This window comes from Staurois parvus, unplaced genomic scaffold (assembly GCF_062004578.1).
Source record: "Staurois parvus isolate SC_StPar_1 unplaced genomic scaffold, SC_StPar_1.0 ptg000745l, whole genome shotgun sequence".
Classification (NCBI taxonomy): domain Eukaryota; kingdom Metazoa; phylum Chordata; class Amphibia; order Anura; family Ranidae; genus Staurois; species Staurois parvus.
This window is the reverse complement of record NW_028318541.1, coordinates 161,992-178,510: the sequence shown is the minus strand read 5'-3', so window position 1 is coordinate 178,510 and position 16,519 is coordinate 161,992. Positions and strand designations below refer to the sequence as shown.

Sequence of the window (16,519 nt, the reverse complement as noted above, 5' to 3'; positions counted from 1 at the left end):
TAGTTGTAGTAGAAAACACACTGAATCAGATCAGAGGGAGCTTTCATCTCCCATGTGGCCCCTTTCATCTCCCATGTGGCCCCTTTCATCTCCCATGTGGCCCTGATGCTGGCTCTCTAATCTCACCCTCATTACAGTAGCAGCTGCAATAGTGACACCTACAGGCTATATAACAAACTCAGGAACATGATACCATAGAAGGCATTAAAACTTATCAAAAAGAAAAACAAATGTATTTAATAAAAGAAACAATTATATTTATAACTATTAAAAGTATTTACATAAAAGTCCATCTCTGGGCAAATACAAATAGCGCCTCTTCTGCTGGCGGAGACCGGGTCCAGGCTGTATTTCTGGCCTGCTGATGACGGGACTTGTTGCTGCCCCTTATTGTGATGTCACCGAACTTCAGGACCTGAAAGGGTTCCACTGATGGATAGCAACGGGAAGTGTCCATGTCACCATGCAGCAAGTCCAGAATTGGGATCACATGACCATGGCTTTAGGTGAGTATTTTTATTACATTTTAGTTCATTTGCATGTGTGTGTCTGGAAATGTGCAGAGTGTGAATCTGTATGGGAGTGGTTTTATAATTATCAATCACCTGCAGGGCTCTAATGAGGAAAGTGGCAGGGTCTGCATCTCTTTAGATGTGATTTTTTTTTTTTCCATTGAGAGTATCTCACCAAAAATTACATTTTGTTGCAGGGGATGCTCAAAATCTGACCTGAATCTTATGCAGGCCATAGATGGGTCGAAAACTGGCTGTTTTTTAAAAAAATAAAAAAATTGGTCGTTCAATAGGCCGTCGTTACCACCAAGGGTAAAAAAAATCGGCCGATTTTCGTCCCGTCTACAGCCGCCATTTAATTACTTCTGTCCTTGCAGAGAGCTCCGCTATTATATTTGCCATGACAAAGTCTTGCGGTTGCAACAATATATCTATTTGTATCCATTTCGGATACAGATGTTTTTATTCGGATACAAATAGATACATTGTTGCAACCGCAATACTTTTTCATGTCAAATATGATAGTGGACTGGAATTCTTCTTCTTCCTCTTCTCAGATTTTTTTATTGGTAAAAAGATCGGCCGATTTGCCTATCATTGCTGTGAAAATCGGCTGATTTTTTTTCCAACTTTACCGATAAAAAAAATGTGCCAAAATCCAGAAAAACGTCTGACCAATTAAACCATTAACGGTGCGAAAAAAAGATTTTCTGCCGATTTTCGACCCATCTATGGCCTGCATTAGTGCAGACTTCTGGGAAAATTGGTAAGCCAATCGCACAAGCAGGTGTGTATAGAACGCCTCTAGGTAGCCACATTGCTTTGCATTTTCCAGAAAATTACAGCAGCTGCAGATTGAAAAACAAAGATGATTTTTAATGACATTCAATTACAGTATGATGTGTCACAATTGTATACACTATATTATTTATTTTTTTATTTGTTAATTTTCTTCCCAACGAAAGTGAAGTTACCCTTTAAAGCAGTAATAAAACCCAAACTAAAACATTTAATATATTTCAGATTAGCAATCCTTAGATGTGGTGGCTGCATTAGTTTTCTTTATATTAGGCTTTTTTTCCTTTCTGTTTTCACCTGGTGATCTGGGCAAAAACACACTTTTGGTATTAGGCACACACTAGCTTTGTTAGTAGGCGTTAGACAGGCATTTGGGAAGCATTTTTAACGCTCCTCAAACGCCTATGTGCTGTTCACACTGAAGCGTTTGCGTCGAGGCAAAATTGATGCCTCATGTCAGATCAAGAGGAGTTGAAGCCTCCCATTCAAGTCTAAGGTGACGCTCCTCAAACACCTGGCAGGCATTTGCGAAGCGTTTGCGAAGCATTAATACCATTAAACTTCATTATAGGCGTTTGTGGTGCGGTTTTACCACTTGGCCTATCAAATGCTTCAAAAACGCGCATAGGGTGTTTGGGGAGCGTTTGAGGATTGTTAAAAACACTTCCCAAAATGCCTGTCAAACGTAGACAATTGGCAAGATCTAGAAATTAGTCAAGTATGAATGAGCCCTTAGACTGCCACCACTCTGGATGAAGGAGCACAGGGGGCACCACAGACCACAGTATTGTTAATCTGAGGGGAGGGGAATGTTAGATGGACTAGCAGATTTAGATACACTAACAAATTGAAGCCAAACTCCAGCTCAAACTGCAGTTAGACAAGCAATTACAGCAACATTTATTTCTTTTGAGATGAAGGCTTTACATAAATAAATAAAAGCTGATCATTGTATGCACCCCTGTCAGTGATAAACGGTTTGTCTCAACGCTTTGACTGCTACATTTGTAAGAGATATTGTTCTGTTGAAAACAACAAACTTACTGACTAGATCATCAGGTGAAAACAAAAGGAAAAAAAGCAGAAAGAAAGAAAACAAATTCAGCCATCACATCTAAAAATTGGTAAGCTGCAAATTAACAAATGTCTGCACTTGTCCTTAAAGTGGAACTTCACTTTCTCCATCAACATTGGCTATTTGCAATCCGTATGCTGCTATCATTAGTAAATGGATGGGAAAGTATATTGTATCCATATTTACTTGTTTTAAACTTTCATTTTTACATTTCTTCAATTACTTCCTGGTTTCCATGCCTAAGCAAATGATGTCATACTTCCCAGAAGTCTTCATGAGGGGAGGAGGGGATATCTCAGTTAAGCACACCCTCCTGTCTGCATGCCTGAGCTAAGGGCAGATGGATTCCAGGAGTTAAATGCTACATGAATCATCTGCCCTTACTCAAGGTGGCCACAGCCAGAAATGCTAGGGGGGTGTTTTCAAAGTGATTTCTCGAAAAAAACAGAGCATGGAGACATGGATGGACAAGGGAGTTTGCTTTAAACATCAAAAATGGATTACATGGGTTTTTGTTTTGGGGATCTCTGCACTCTGTATGGAGCGCGCTCCTGAACTCTGCACTCTGTACACAGTGCACCCCTGAACTGTGCACTTTGCACATAGAGTACCCCTGAACTTTGCTCTCTGTACGGAGCGCGCCCCTGAACTCTGCACTCTGTACACATTGCACCCCTGAACTCTTCCTTTGCACATAGAGCACCCCTGAACTCTGCTCTCTGTACACAGTGCACCTCTGAACTCTGCACTCTGTACGTAGCACACCCCTGAAATCTGCACTCAGCGCACCCCTGAAATCTGAACTTTGCACATAGAGCACCTCTGAACCCTGCACTCTGCACACAGTGTACCTCTGAACCCTGCACTCTGCACACAGTGTACCTCTGAACTCTGCACTCTGTACATAGCACACCCCTGAAATCTGTACTCAGCGCACCCCTGAAATCTGCACTCTGTACACTATACACACAGTACACCCCTGAACTCTGCACTCTGCATGTAGCATACCCCTGAAATCTGCACTCTGTACACAGTGCACCCCTGAACTCTGCACTTTGTACATAGAGCACCTCTGAACTCTGCACTCTGTACACAGTGCACCTCTGAACTTTTCACTCTGTACACAGTGCACCCCTGAACTCTGCACTCTGTACGTAGCTCACCCCTGAAATCTGCACTCAGCGCACCCCTAAAATCTGCACTCTGTACACAGTACACACAGTACACCTCTGAACTCTGCACTCTATGTAGCGCACCCCTGAAATCTGCACTCTGTACACAGTGCACCCCTGAACTCTGAACTTTGCATGTAGTGCACCCCTGAACTCTGTACACTGCAAGTAGAGCACTCCCGAACTTTGCATTCTATACGTAGAGCACCACTGAACTCTGCACTCTGTACACAGTGCACCCCTGAACTCTACAATTTGCACGTAGAGCACCCCTGAACTCTGCACTCTGTACATAGTGCACCCCTGAACTCTTCACTCTGCAAGTAGAGCACCCCTGAACTCTTCACTCTGCAAGTAGAGCACCCCTGAACTCTGCACTCTGCAAGTAGAACACCCCTGAACTCTGCACTCTGCAAGTAGAACACCCCTGAACTCTGCACTCTGCAAGTAGAGCACCCCTGAACTCTGCACTCTGTGTGTAACCCAAAGAACTCTGCACTCTGTGTGTAGTGCACTCCTGGTATTTCCTACCCTTTTAAGATGGATTGCAGTGGGAATTTGACAGCGAGGAAGTTACATGTCAGTCCCTCACGGCCTGTTTCAACCTTGCTGCGGTTGCAGGGCTGTTTCGGTCAACTCAGCAGGATGTGTAATTTTTGCCCTAGCATGTGTACACCCGTAATCGGCTGCCTTTGCTGTTTAAGGAGGGTGGTAAAACTCAGCTGCATTTTTTTTTTTACCAACCTCAAGTGTAAATGAGCCCTAAGCTCTCTAATAAAGGGATCAACTAAACCCTGAATGTTCTACATTTATTGATGGCTAACTCAGTACAAGACTCTACAAATGAACTGACCTCCAGAAATTTCATTGTGGGGTTGATTGCACCAAACAATGTTCTATGATAACTTGTGGATGGTGGAAGTAGATGCTTATGGCCATCATTACACCTACAACATGGAAATCTAATATCCTCCAATTCTTTGAAGAATATAACAAAAAAAAAAAACTTTGTTACATATGAAAAGAAAAAACAAGCTTGCATTGGCCGGGAATCGAACCCGGGCCTCCCGCGTGGCAGGCGAGAATTCTACCACTGAACCACCAATGCTGCAGCTGTTTACATCTGTGAAGCTCTGAACTTTCTGCATGTGCCGTGGTCTGGGGACAGATCTGTGTGGGGGTGGGGGGTGGATTTATGGATCTGTTTGTTCCCAGGTTCGTTCTATAATTCATCTGAGAACAGGAAGACACATTCAGTATTTCATGATTCCAGAGGAACTCTATAGAGCAGAGGTCTCCAAACTTTTTAAACAAAGAGCCATTTTAGTGTCCTTCAGACGTTAGGGGAGCCGGATGTTGGTGTCAGTAGGAGGAATAGTACCCCATTCTTGGTGTCAGTGGGAGGAATAGTACTCAGTCATTGGTAGTGGGATGAATAGTACTCCATTGCTGGTGTTAGTGGGGGGAATAGTGCCCCATCATTGGTGTCAGTAGAAGGAAAAGTGCCCCATCATTGGTGTCAGTAGAAGGAAAAGTGCCCCATCATTGGTGTCAGTAGGAATAATAGTACCCCATCCTTGGTGTCAGTGGGAGGCATAGCACTCAGTCATTGGTAGTGGGATGAATAGTACTCCATTGCTGGTGTTAGTGGGGGGGAATAGTGCCCCATCATTGGTGTCAGTAGAAGGAAAAGTGCCCCATCATTGGTGTCAGTAGGAATAATAGTGCCCCATAATTGGTGTCAGTGGGAAGTATAGGGTCCCATCATTTGTGTCAGTAGAAAGAATAATACCCCATCATTGGTATCAGTAGAAAGAATAGTACCCCACCACAAGTATCAGTAGAAAGAATTATACCCCATGATTGGTGTCAGTAGGAATAATAGTACCCCATCTTTGGTGTCAGTGGTAAGTATAATGTCCCATCATTGGTGTCAGTGGGAAGTATAGGGTCCCATCATTTGTGTCAGTTGAAAGAATAATACCCCATCATTGGTATCAGTAGAAACAATTATACCCCATCTTTGGTGTCAGTGGTAAGTATAATGTCCAATCATTGGTGTCAGTGGGAAGCATAGCGTCCCATCTTCGGTGTCAGTAAAAAGAATAGTACCCCACCACTGGTATCAGTAGAAAGAATTGTACCCCATCATTGGTGTCAGTAGGAATAATAGTACCCCATCTTTGGTGTCAGTGGTAAGTATAATGTCCCAGCATTGGTGTCAGTGGGAAGCATCGGGTCCCATCTTTGGTGTCAGTAGAAAGAATAGTACCCCACCACTGGTATCAGTAGAAAGAATTGTACCCCATCATTGGTGTCAGTAGGAATAATAGTACCCCATGACTGGTGTCAGTAGGAATAACTGTACCCCATCTTTGGTGCCAGTGGTAAGTATAGTGTTCCATCATTGGTGTCAGTGGGAAGCATAGTGTCCCATCTTTGGTGTCAGTAGATAGAATAGTACCCCACCACTGGTATCAGTAGAAAGAATAGTGCCCTATAGTTGGTGTCAGTGGGAGGAATAGTGTTTCATATCAGTGAGAGGAACAGTGCACCTAGGGCCGGTTAAAGGCAAACAAAGGGCCGCATTCGGCCCCCGGGCTGCAGTTTGGAGACCACTGCTATAGAGGAACAACTCCAAGAATAAAATCATCATCATATGACTGGGTGAAATATCTGGGTTCTCTTTATGTATCTGTCAGGGGGAGATAGGCTGGAGCGATGTTCTGTAGATCTCTAGAAAGGTTTTTAGTGTAATAATCTGCAGAATGATCATGATAGGTATCTGTTAAGGGGGGTCAAAGGGGCAGAGCAATGTTCTGCAGATTTATAGAGAGGCCTATATCACAATGTATCTGTCAGGGGGATGATGGGACAGAGCAATGTTCTGTAGATCTCTAACAAAGTTTGCAGTGTAATAATCTGTAGAAATGTTATTGACAGGTATCAGAGGTTCAGTAGAATAGAGCAATGTTCTGCAGAGATGGAATAATCTGCAGAATACATCAATATGGATCTATCAGGAGGTAGATGGGACGGAATGATGTTCTGCAGATCTCTGGAGAGGTCAGAGATGTAATAATCTGCAGGATATATCAAAATGTATCTGTCAGGGTGTAGATGGGATAGAGCAATGTTCTGCAGATCTCTGGAGAGGTCAGAGATGTAATAATCTGCAGGATATATCAATATGTATCTGTCAAGGTGTAGATGGGATGGAGCAATGTTCTGCAGATCTCTGGAGAGGTCAGAGATGTAATAATCTGCAGGATATATCAATATGTATCTGTCAGGGTGTAGATGGGATGGAGCAATGTTCTGCAGATCTCTGCAGAGGTCAGGGATTGAATCTGAAGAATATATCAATATAGATCTTTCAGGGTATTGATGAAACGGAGCGATGTTCTGCAGATCTCTAACGAGATTTGCAGTGTAACAATTATATTGATTGGTTTCTGTTAGGGGTCAATGGAATGGAGCGATGTTCTGCAGATCTCTAGAGAAGTTGGTGGTGGAATAATCTGTTGAATATATCAATAAGTATCTGTCAGATGGGATGGAGCAATGTTCTGCAGATCTCTGCAGAGGTCAGGGACTGAATCTGAAGAATATATCAATATAGATCTTTCAGGGTATTGATGAAACGGAGCGATGTTCTGAAGATCTCTGCAGAGGTCAGTGATTGAATAATCTGCAGAACATATCAATATGTATCTCTCAGGGGGGTAGATGTAGAAATGTTCTGAAGATCTCTAGCGAGGTTTGCAGTGTAATAATTATATTGATTGGTTTCTGTTAGGGGGTCAATGAAATGGAGCAATGTTCTGCAGCTCTCTGTAGAGGTCAGTGATGGAATAATCTGCAGAATATATCAATATGTATCTCTCAGGGGGTAGATGGAGCAATGTTCTGCAGCTCTCTGTAGAGGTCAGTGATTGAATAACCTGCAGAATATATAAATACGTATCTCTCAGGGGGTAGATGGAGCAATGTTCTGCAGCTCTCTGTAGAGGTCAGTGATTGAATAACCTGCAGAATATATAAATACGTATCTCTCAGGGGGTAGATGGAGCAATGTTCTGCAGATCTCTGGAATTGTTTGCAGTGTAATAATTATATTGATTGGTTTCTGTTAGGGGGTCAATGGAATGGAGCGATGTTCTGCAGCTCTCTGTAGAGGTCAGTGATTGAATAATCTGCAGAACATATCAATATGTATCTCTCAGGTGGTAGATGGAGCAATGTTCTGCAGATCTCTAGCGATGTTTGCAGTGTAATAATTATATTGATTGGTTTCTGTTAGGGGGTCAATGAAATGGAGCAATGTTCTGCAGCTGTAGAGAGGCCAGTGATGTAATAATCTGCTGAATATATCAATAAGTATCTGTCAGATGGGATGGAGCAATGTTCTGCAGATCTCCGGGGAGCGATCCTCTGTGTGCTGGCAGCAGCAGTAGGCGGAGAGCTGGAAGTTCGCAGTCAGTCGCTGTCGATGGAGATGTGATCTGAATGTCTGGGGAGGTCTATAACATGCTTGCTGCTCTGATCATCACGTAGCATCATAGCACAAAGCAAGAGGGGCCTCTAGTGAGCAGAGACTGGTACTGCACCTCCCAGCTCTTCAACTCACTACTGCGCATGTCTCTGCTTGTGACCAGAATGGAAATTTTGGGTCATTAGTTGGAAGGAATGTCTTTTTCCAAACATTCCAGTGTGTAGACAGAGGAGCCCAGAGAGTTCAGGAAGCAAAGATTTTCCTGCTTAGTGAATGATCTGCAATCCCACAACTAAAGGTGAACTCCGGACACAAAATCTTTCATTTATATATCTTCTTCAGTAACCACAAAAGATGCTCTGTAATGTGTGAGTATAAACCTTCCAGGGATTTGCTGCCTCTGGCAGAACTCCCAGTACCCTCCCCTGACAAGGCCGCCATCTTTTCTCTCCAGAAGGACGGCGTCATCTTTGTTCAGGTATCATCCAGGGTCACCATCTACTTCCTGGGCTGGGATGTTGGCTTAGAGATGACATAATCCATACAGGTGCCTGTGCAGTACATCACAAATGTCTGACACAGATCAGCTGCTGCTGCAGCCTCTCGCCGTCTAGCTTGCTACAAAGTTACAATGTACAATCTGATCAAGGGGGGAGGGGAGTATGAGGAAATGCTGCAGCAGACAGATGACAGTTGCAGAAACGTCTAGTTTAATGAAAATTACCAAACTTTTTTTTATTTTACAAAGGGAAGAAAAGCGCAAAAAAAAACATGGAAAATAGACAACGACTTTCCAAGATGCAGGTACAAGTGGATCTAAAAACCAGACTTAGACTGGCCATACATTATACAATTTTCCTGAGATTTTTTCTTTAGATTTACCAAAAACCATATAATATGAGGTCAAACTTAAACAACACTTTCAATTGTATCCAATTAGGCGGGCCCTTGCACTACATAGTGGAAAGTAAATCTAAAGGAAATTGGGCAGAAAACTGTAAGAAAATTGTAAGGCTGGCCATACATTATACAATTTTCTTGAGAAATTTGCTTTAGAATTACCCAAAACCATATATTATGAGGCCAAACCTAAACAAGACTTTCAATTGTATCCAATTAGGCGGGCCCTTGCGCTACATAGTTGAAGGCAGGGGCGCACTAACCATTTGGAAACTCGGGCACTGCCCGAGGGCCCGGGGTCAGTAGGGGGCCCCATGAGATGCCCCTGGTACCTTTTTCATAGGCTTTTTTGAGTTTGGGCAAGGACACAGGGGCCCCATGATCCCCTATTGCCCGGAGGCCCCATGAGTTGTCAGTCCGCCCCTGGTAGGGGGCCCCATGAGATGCCCCTGGTACCTTTTTCATAAGCTTTTTTGAGTTTGGGCAAGGACACAGGGGCCCCATGATCCCCTATTGCTCGGGGGACCCATGAGTTGTCAGTCCGCCCCTGGCTGAAGGTAAATCTAAAGGAAATTGGACAGAAAATTGCATAGTGTATGGCCAGCCTAACCCCAAGTTCACAGCTATGAGTTTTCCGCAGCGTTTTGTAGAAAAACGCACTCCAGTCCATTTAACATGATATCCTATGGGACACGTTCACATCTGTGCATTTTCACCGGGTGCATTTTTTTGGAATGGCTCAGGGACTTTTTTTAACACAAAAAGTTGGGTTTTTGGTTCTATAGACTTCAATGGAAATGCTGCAGAAAAGCATATAGTGTGATTTTGCTGCATTTTGTATTTATTTTTGATGCATTTTGCATTTTAAATCTGCCTAGCATCAAGAAAAAGAAATGAAAAAAAAAAAACATAAAATGTGCAAAAAAGCAACGCAACATGCAATACAGAAGCGGCTAAAACGCAGCCTGCATAGGTGTGAACCTAGACTTAAGCTGCATGTCATATGGAGAGCAGAGGTATTCACAAAGCCTCAAAGGGACCCTATGAGGGCAGAAAACATAGGAGAGATCTGGATCTGTCATCCTTATTGTTGTACTTCCATGGAAGCCCCAATATTTGTATTCTGATCAGGGGCGGACTGACGACTCATGGGGCCCCCGGGCAATAGGGGATCATGGGGCCCCTGTGTCCTTGGCCAAACTCAAAAAAGCCTATGAAAAAAGGTACCAGGGGCATCTCATGGGGCCCCCTACTGACCCCGGGCCCTCGGGCAGTGCCCGAGTTTCCAAATGGTCAGTCCGCCCCTGATTCTGATCTATAAGGGGCAGCACAGTGGCTAAATGGTTAGCACTTCCACCTTGCAATACTAGGGTTGTTGGTTCAAATCCCAACCATGGCACCACCTGCCTGGAGTTTGTATGTTCTCCCTGTGCCTGCATGGGTTTTCTCCAGGTACTCAACTTTCCTCTCACACTTCAAAGACATGCTGGTAGGTTAATTGGCCCTAGTATATGGATGTAAGTTAGGGACCTTAGATTGTACACCCCTTGTGGGTTAGGGACTGATGTGAATGTACAATATATATGTAAAGTGCTGCATAAACTGACAGCGCTATATAAGTACCTGAAATAAAAAATAAGGGATCTATTTATAAATAAAAAGATTGCTGGCCAAATGCTTTAGCATTCACACAGCTGTTGTGAAAAATCCCCATAATGTGTCTGATTTGTGTATTTCCTTTGATCGTTACCTCCATCCAGTGGCCATAATGCAGTATTTTCCTGATTGCAGTATTGCAGAAAAATACCTCATTATGGCCACAAGATGGAGCTAATGACTATAGGAAATATCCATATGAGGCACATTTCAGGGATTATTTATAGGTTCCTTAGTGGTGGTGGCAGGGGTGGACTGACCATTTGGAAACTCTGGCATTGCCCGAGGGCCCGGGGTCAGTAGGGGGCCCCATGAGATGCCCCTGGTACCTTTTTCATAGGCTTTTTTGAGTTTGGGCAAGGACACAGGGGCCCCATGATCCCCTATTGCCCGGGAGCCCCATGAGTTGTCAGTCCGCCCCTGGACTGTACACAACCCAAACCTGTAAGTCTGGGTAGAGATTCTCCAGAAGGCAGTAATAGGGTCTTTGAATCATCATGAGATTTTTAACCTGCTAGCCATGGGCACCGATCACCTTATAGAAGACGGAATGGGTTCTTTCACCCGGGTGTTCCGTATGTCTGTTTTTCACCTGTCTGTTTATAGATGAAAAACAGACACCCATGCATTTCTATGGACTAGCGGTTGTAAACGGATGATTTACATCCGTTAATGTCTGCATCTGTTAACTTCATTTTTTTTTAATGGACAAAAACCCTATTTTTCTTCCGTAAAAAACCCCGGAATGGATGCAAAACGGATATAAACGGACATACAGTCCAATTTTGCATTGTAAAAGATGTAAAAACTGACGAGAAAATGACAAGAAACTGATGAAAAAAATGGATGTAAACGGATATGAAAACGGAGGTAAAAAGTGAAGTCTTGTTTAGCTCCGATTTTCAAGGAAAAAAAAACGCAACTGAACTGATGAAAAAACCAGAACTCCCATGTGAAAGAGCACTAAGCCCGGGTTCACATATATAACCGCATTTTGTGCATTTTGTATGAAGTAAAGCAAAAACTGTTGAGTGCCTTATGAGAGTGTGTAAAAGTTCCCGCGTTGTTAAGGCAAAGCAGTATATAATAGGACTGCAGTGGTTTTTTACCTAAATAAAATATGTAGCTTGGAGCTGAACTCCAGGCAAACAGATACATACAAATACACAGATAGAATACATATACAGGAGTTGTTTACCTACTAAAGGATTTCTGTCCATCCAGTGTTAAGATTTACACAGCTCAGCCCTGTCTGGCTTGGCAAGAGACCTGTTTTTCCCTGCTGCAGTTCAGTAACACTTAGGGTTCATGTACACGGGACGTTTGGAAAACTCTTCTGAACAATGGAAACAGCTGGAAAACGTAGGTTAAAAAACGTCTGTTTGCATACCGCGTTTATGCGCGTTTGCGTTTATCCGCATTTTTAAAAGATAACCTCAGAAGACCTTCCCAAATGCCCAGAATGCACTGAAAAATAGTAAAAAAGTAACTATTTCAGACATTTTGAGAGAAATAGAGAGAGCAGAAGCAGAGAGAGCAGTATGTGTGGAGATGACCAGTCTTTTCTGGTTGTATTCACTATGGATCCCATCATGAACATAATGCGGCGTGTTCTACCATTGTTTCCTTCACAGAAAACCTGGAACTGACTGCGCTGGTGTACCGGGTCCATTTGAATACATGGAAAAGGCTCTGGACAGCATCTGGACATGGAACAGTTAAAAAAACGCTTCTAAACACAAATGCTTATAAATGCGGTTAACTGCATTTACTAGTGTTTGGCGTCTGAAATGCCGGTAAAATCTAATCCTGAACGCAAGTTTGGTGTGTTAAAAAAAACCCAATGTAAACTCAACTGTAAAGGATTTTTGAAAAAGTGTCTGAACACGAAACGCGTTAGGGAGGTGCCCCTAATTACTGTGTACACACCGCATGGCCTATATGGATGGCCGGCGGCCATCTTGGAATTCTATGTAAGTCTGATTCATCCTTTATATGCTATTTTTGACTAATAAGGAAATACTACACCATTGGAAGCTTTCTCTTGGGCTCTTTTTCCTTGTGAGACCCCTTTTTGAAGGTGATTCCTGCTGACCTGTGGTTTGATATTGTGCATGATCCCCCTGGTGGCTGTTATCGGCATCTCTGGAGGCTGGTTACCATATCCGGATGTATGAAACCTGGTGGTTGCAGCGCTGACGACTTCAACCGTCTGCAGTGTTCCAGGGAACCAGGAGTAGGTCTTATATACTCCATGCGCAAGTGATTGTGCTATCTGGTTAGTGCAATATACGTATATCCATTTCCACTATCACAGGAGTCACGGATATTCTTCATCACAAGTTTATTGACATTATTACACTTGTCACTTTACACATCCCACTTCATTGGGATTCAGCACCTTTTATGTTATCTAAGACTTTGATATAGATGATTGCTTGTTTTTAGGTATACCAGCGCTGCATACTTTTTATATTTACCATTGTAAAGGACGATGTGTACATGGACACATAGGAAAACAGTAGGGAGAGTTCAGGGGCTGCTGAAAAAAACGCTGAACAGCTCCTAAACGTCAGTTTAGCAACTGCAGTGCACATGAGCCCTTACAGGTCTTATCCTTCCCCAGCCAATGACCTGAAAGAGATGAACTAATCTTTCTGCTCTCTCCTCCTATCAGCATGCTCCTTCCACTGTGGCACAACTGATTGCTTTCTTGCCATTTTCTCCTTCCCCAGTCTGAGCTCTGCTGTACAGGGACTGACATCATTTCAAACCCAAGTACTTAAACTTCTTGCATTCAAATGTAACGATGTGTTAATGAGCACAAAGCTGCATTCTTTTGTGTCTTTTATACTTTCCCGGAGCTCAGCTTTTCGCAGAATGGCATACAAAGTAACCATTGTCTCTGTTATTGATACAAAATCCGTTATTCCCTCATTACATACCTATCTGCGGAGATTATATCGATCTGTGTGGAACAAAGGAGACTTTTTAATTCTGTAAATTCCAGTAAGTTAAACAAATCATCAATCATAGTGCGCAAAAGAATAGGGATCAGATGGGGGTCCCGGATGAGGCACAATGGATGTTGAGACTCTTAGCTCCGCACTGGGGATAATTACATCAAATTACGTCTAATCCTAGAAAGAAGCCGCAAAATCTTCTTAAGACTCTTCTCTCATTTGGTTTGTGCTTTGTATGTGCCGAGGAAATGGAATAAAAGGGTGATTAATATTGACAACTATCTCCTGACACCTGCGCCATTCTGGGCCATTACCAGTGCGTCCACTGACATGCCCCAATCCCGGCTGATGTGTAGATGTGGTGCTTCTGTGAGAACAATCCTTCAGCCTTGGTTCACATTGATGCGGTGCGCAATTCGCACCTTTTTTTTTTTTCCGGATAAAGGTTTTACATAAATAAAAACTCCAAAGACATGCTGGTAGGTGAATTGGCTCCTCTCTAAATTGTCCCTAGTATGTGTACAGTTGCAAGAAAAAGTATGTGAACCCCTTGGGATTCCATGGAGTTTTGCATGAATTGGGCATAAAATGTGCTCTGAACGTCATCTAAGTCACAACAATAGAAGAACGCAGTCTGCTGAACATAATACTACACAAACATTAGATGTTGCCATGGTTTAATTGCACATAACATGTAAACATTCACAGTGCAGGGAGAAAAAAGTATGTGAACCTTTGGACTTAATAACTGGTTGACCCTCCTTTGGCAGCAATAACCTCAACCAAACGTTTCCTGTAGTTGCAGATCAGACCTGCACAACGATCTGGAGTCATTTTGGACCACTCCTCTTCACAAAACTGTTTCAGTGTAGCAATATTCTTGGGATGTCTGGTGTGAATCGCTCTCTTAAGGTCATGTCACAGCATTTCAATCGGGTTGAGGTCAGGACTCTGACTGGGCCACTCCAGAAGGCGTATTCTGTGCTGTTGCAGCCATTGTTTTGTTCACATACTTTTTCTTGCAACTGTATGTATGAATGTGGGTTAGGGACCTTAGATTGTACGCCCCTTGAGGGTTAGGGACTGATGGGAATGTACAATATATACGTAAAGTGCTGCGTAAATTGAAGGCGCCATATAAGTACCTGAAATAAATAAAAGCTGATGATTGTTAGCACCTCTGTCAGTAGTAAATGGTTGGCTTCAATCCTCTAACTGATACATCTGCAGGGGAGCTTGTTCTGTTGAAAAACGACAGACTTCCTGGCCAAATCACCAGATGAAAATAGAAGAAATACAAAAAAAGAAAACAAATGCAGCCAACACATGTAAGTATTGGTAAGCTGCAATATTAGAAGTGGTTGCTTTTGGGTTTCCTACCTCTGTGAGGTTTGCTGAGACCCTGGTCATGAAGTGGTGAAGACCGCTCTAAGTAATCTGTGTATGCCCGGGTTCACACTGATGAGCTGCGGAATTTGCAGCGTTTTCAATGCGAATTTCACACCGCATCAGAATCGCACCCTGTTCATGCGAACCGTTGCAGGTGTGTATGTTAACAATACCCTGAAAGCGGTGCGATGTGCAGAATTAGATCACGTAGGTGTGAATACCCATGTGATCTGATTCTAGTGCGGGTGCGGTGCGATTAGAACCATTCAAAATGTACGGCTCCAATCGCACCGCACACAAATCGCATGTGATCTGCACAGGAATGCGGTGTGGTTCCTGTGTGAATCACATGCGATATACCGCACCGCATATGTGAACCCAAGCTAAGGTCTCTTTCACGTGGGAGTTCTGTTTTTTTCATCAGTTCGGTTGCGTTTTTTTTTCCTTCAAAATCGGAGCTAAACAGATCAAGACTTCACTTTTTACCTCCGTTTTCATATCCGTTTACATCCATTTTTTCATCAGTTTCTTGTCATTTTCTCATCAGTTTTTACATCCTTTACAATGCAAAAATGGACTGTATGTCTGTTTACATCCGTTTTGCATCCATTCCGGGGTTTACAGAAGAAAAATAGGGTTTTCTTCCATTAAAAAAAATGAAGTTAACGTATGCAGACATTAATAGATGTAAACAGATGATCATCCATTTACAACCGCTAGTCCATAGAAATGCATGGGTGTCTGTTTTTCATCCGTAAACAGAGAGGTGAAAAACAGACATACGGAACGCCCGGGTGAAAGAGCCCATTCCGTCTTCTATAAGGTGATCGGTGCCCATGGCTAGCAAGTTAAAAATCTCATGATGATTCAAAGACCCTATTATTGCCTTCTGGAGAAACTCTACCCAGACTTACAGGTTTGGGTTGTGTACAGTCTAATTGTGTACAAACTAATAGTTTGTTGTTTTTTTAATCTGTGCACATTCATCTCCCTCCTGTGTATTGTACACCACAGTGGACTGTACCAGGGGCAGACTGACTATTTGGAAACTCGGGCACTGCCCGATGGCCCGGGGTCAGTAGGGGGTCCCATGAGATGTCCCTGGTACCTTTTTCATAGGCTTTTTTGAGTTTGGGCAAGGACACAGGGGCCCCATGATCCCCTATTGCCCGGGGGCCCCATGAGTTGTCAGTCCTCCCCTGGGCGCGACTTCTATTCATCCAGGAGAGCATGGTCTTAAAACCTTTTAATTAACCTCTTGCCCTCCAGAAAATTTACCTCCCTTCCTGATTAGGCCATTTTTTGCGATACGGCGCTGCGTTACTTTAACTGACAATTGCGCGGTCATGCAACGCTGCACCCAAATGAAATTTATGCCTTTTTTCCCACAAATAGAGCTTTCTTTTGGTGGTATTTGAGCACCTCTGTGGTGTTTACTTGATGCACTATAAACAAAAAAAGACCATTTGAAAAAAAAAACAATATTTTTTATCTTTTGCTATAAAACATATCCAATAAAAAAAATAAAAATCAAATTTCTTTATAAATATAGGCCAAAA

The 16,519-nt window shown here is 43.0% G+C and overlaps 1 non-coding gene across 1 annotated transcript; it reads right to left on the bottom strand.

The window, feature by feature from the left end:
* Positions 1-4,594: 4,594 nt before the first annotated feature.
* Positions 4,595-4,665, bottom strand: TRNAG-GCC (transfer RNA glycine (anticodon GCC)). The gene has a single exon. It is a non-coding gene; the product is annotated as a tRNA-Gly (tRNA).
* Positions 4,666-16,519: the final 11,854 nt, after the last annotated feature.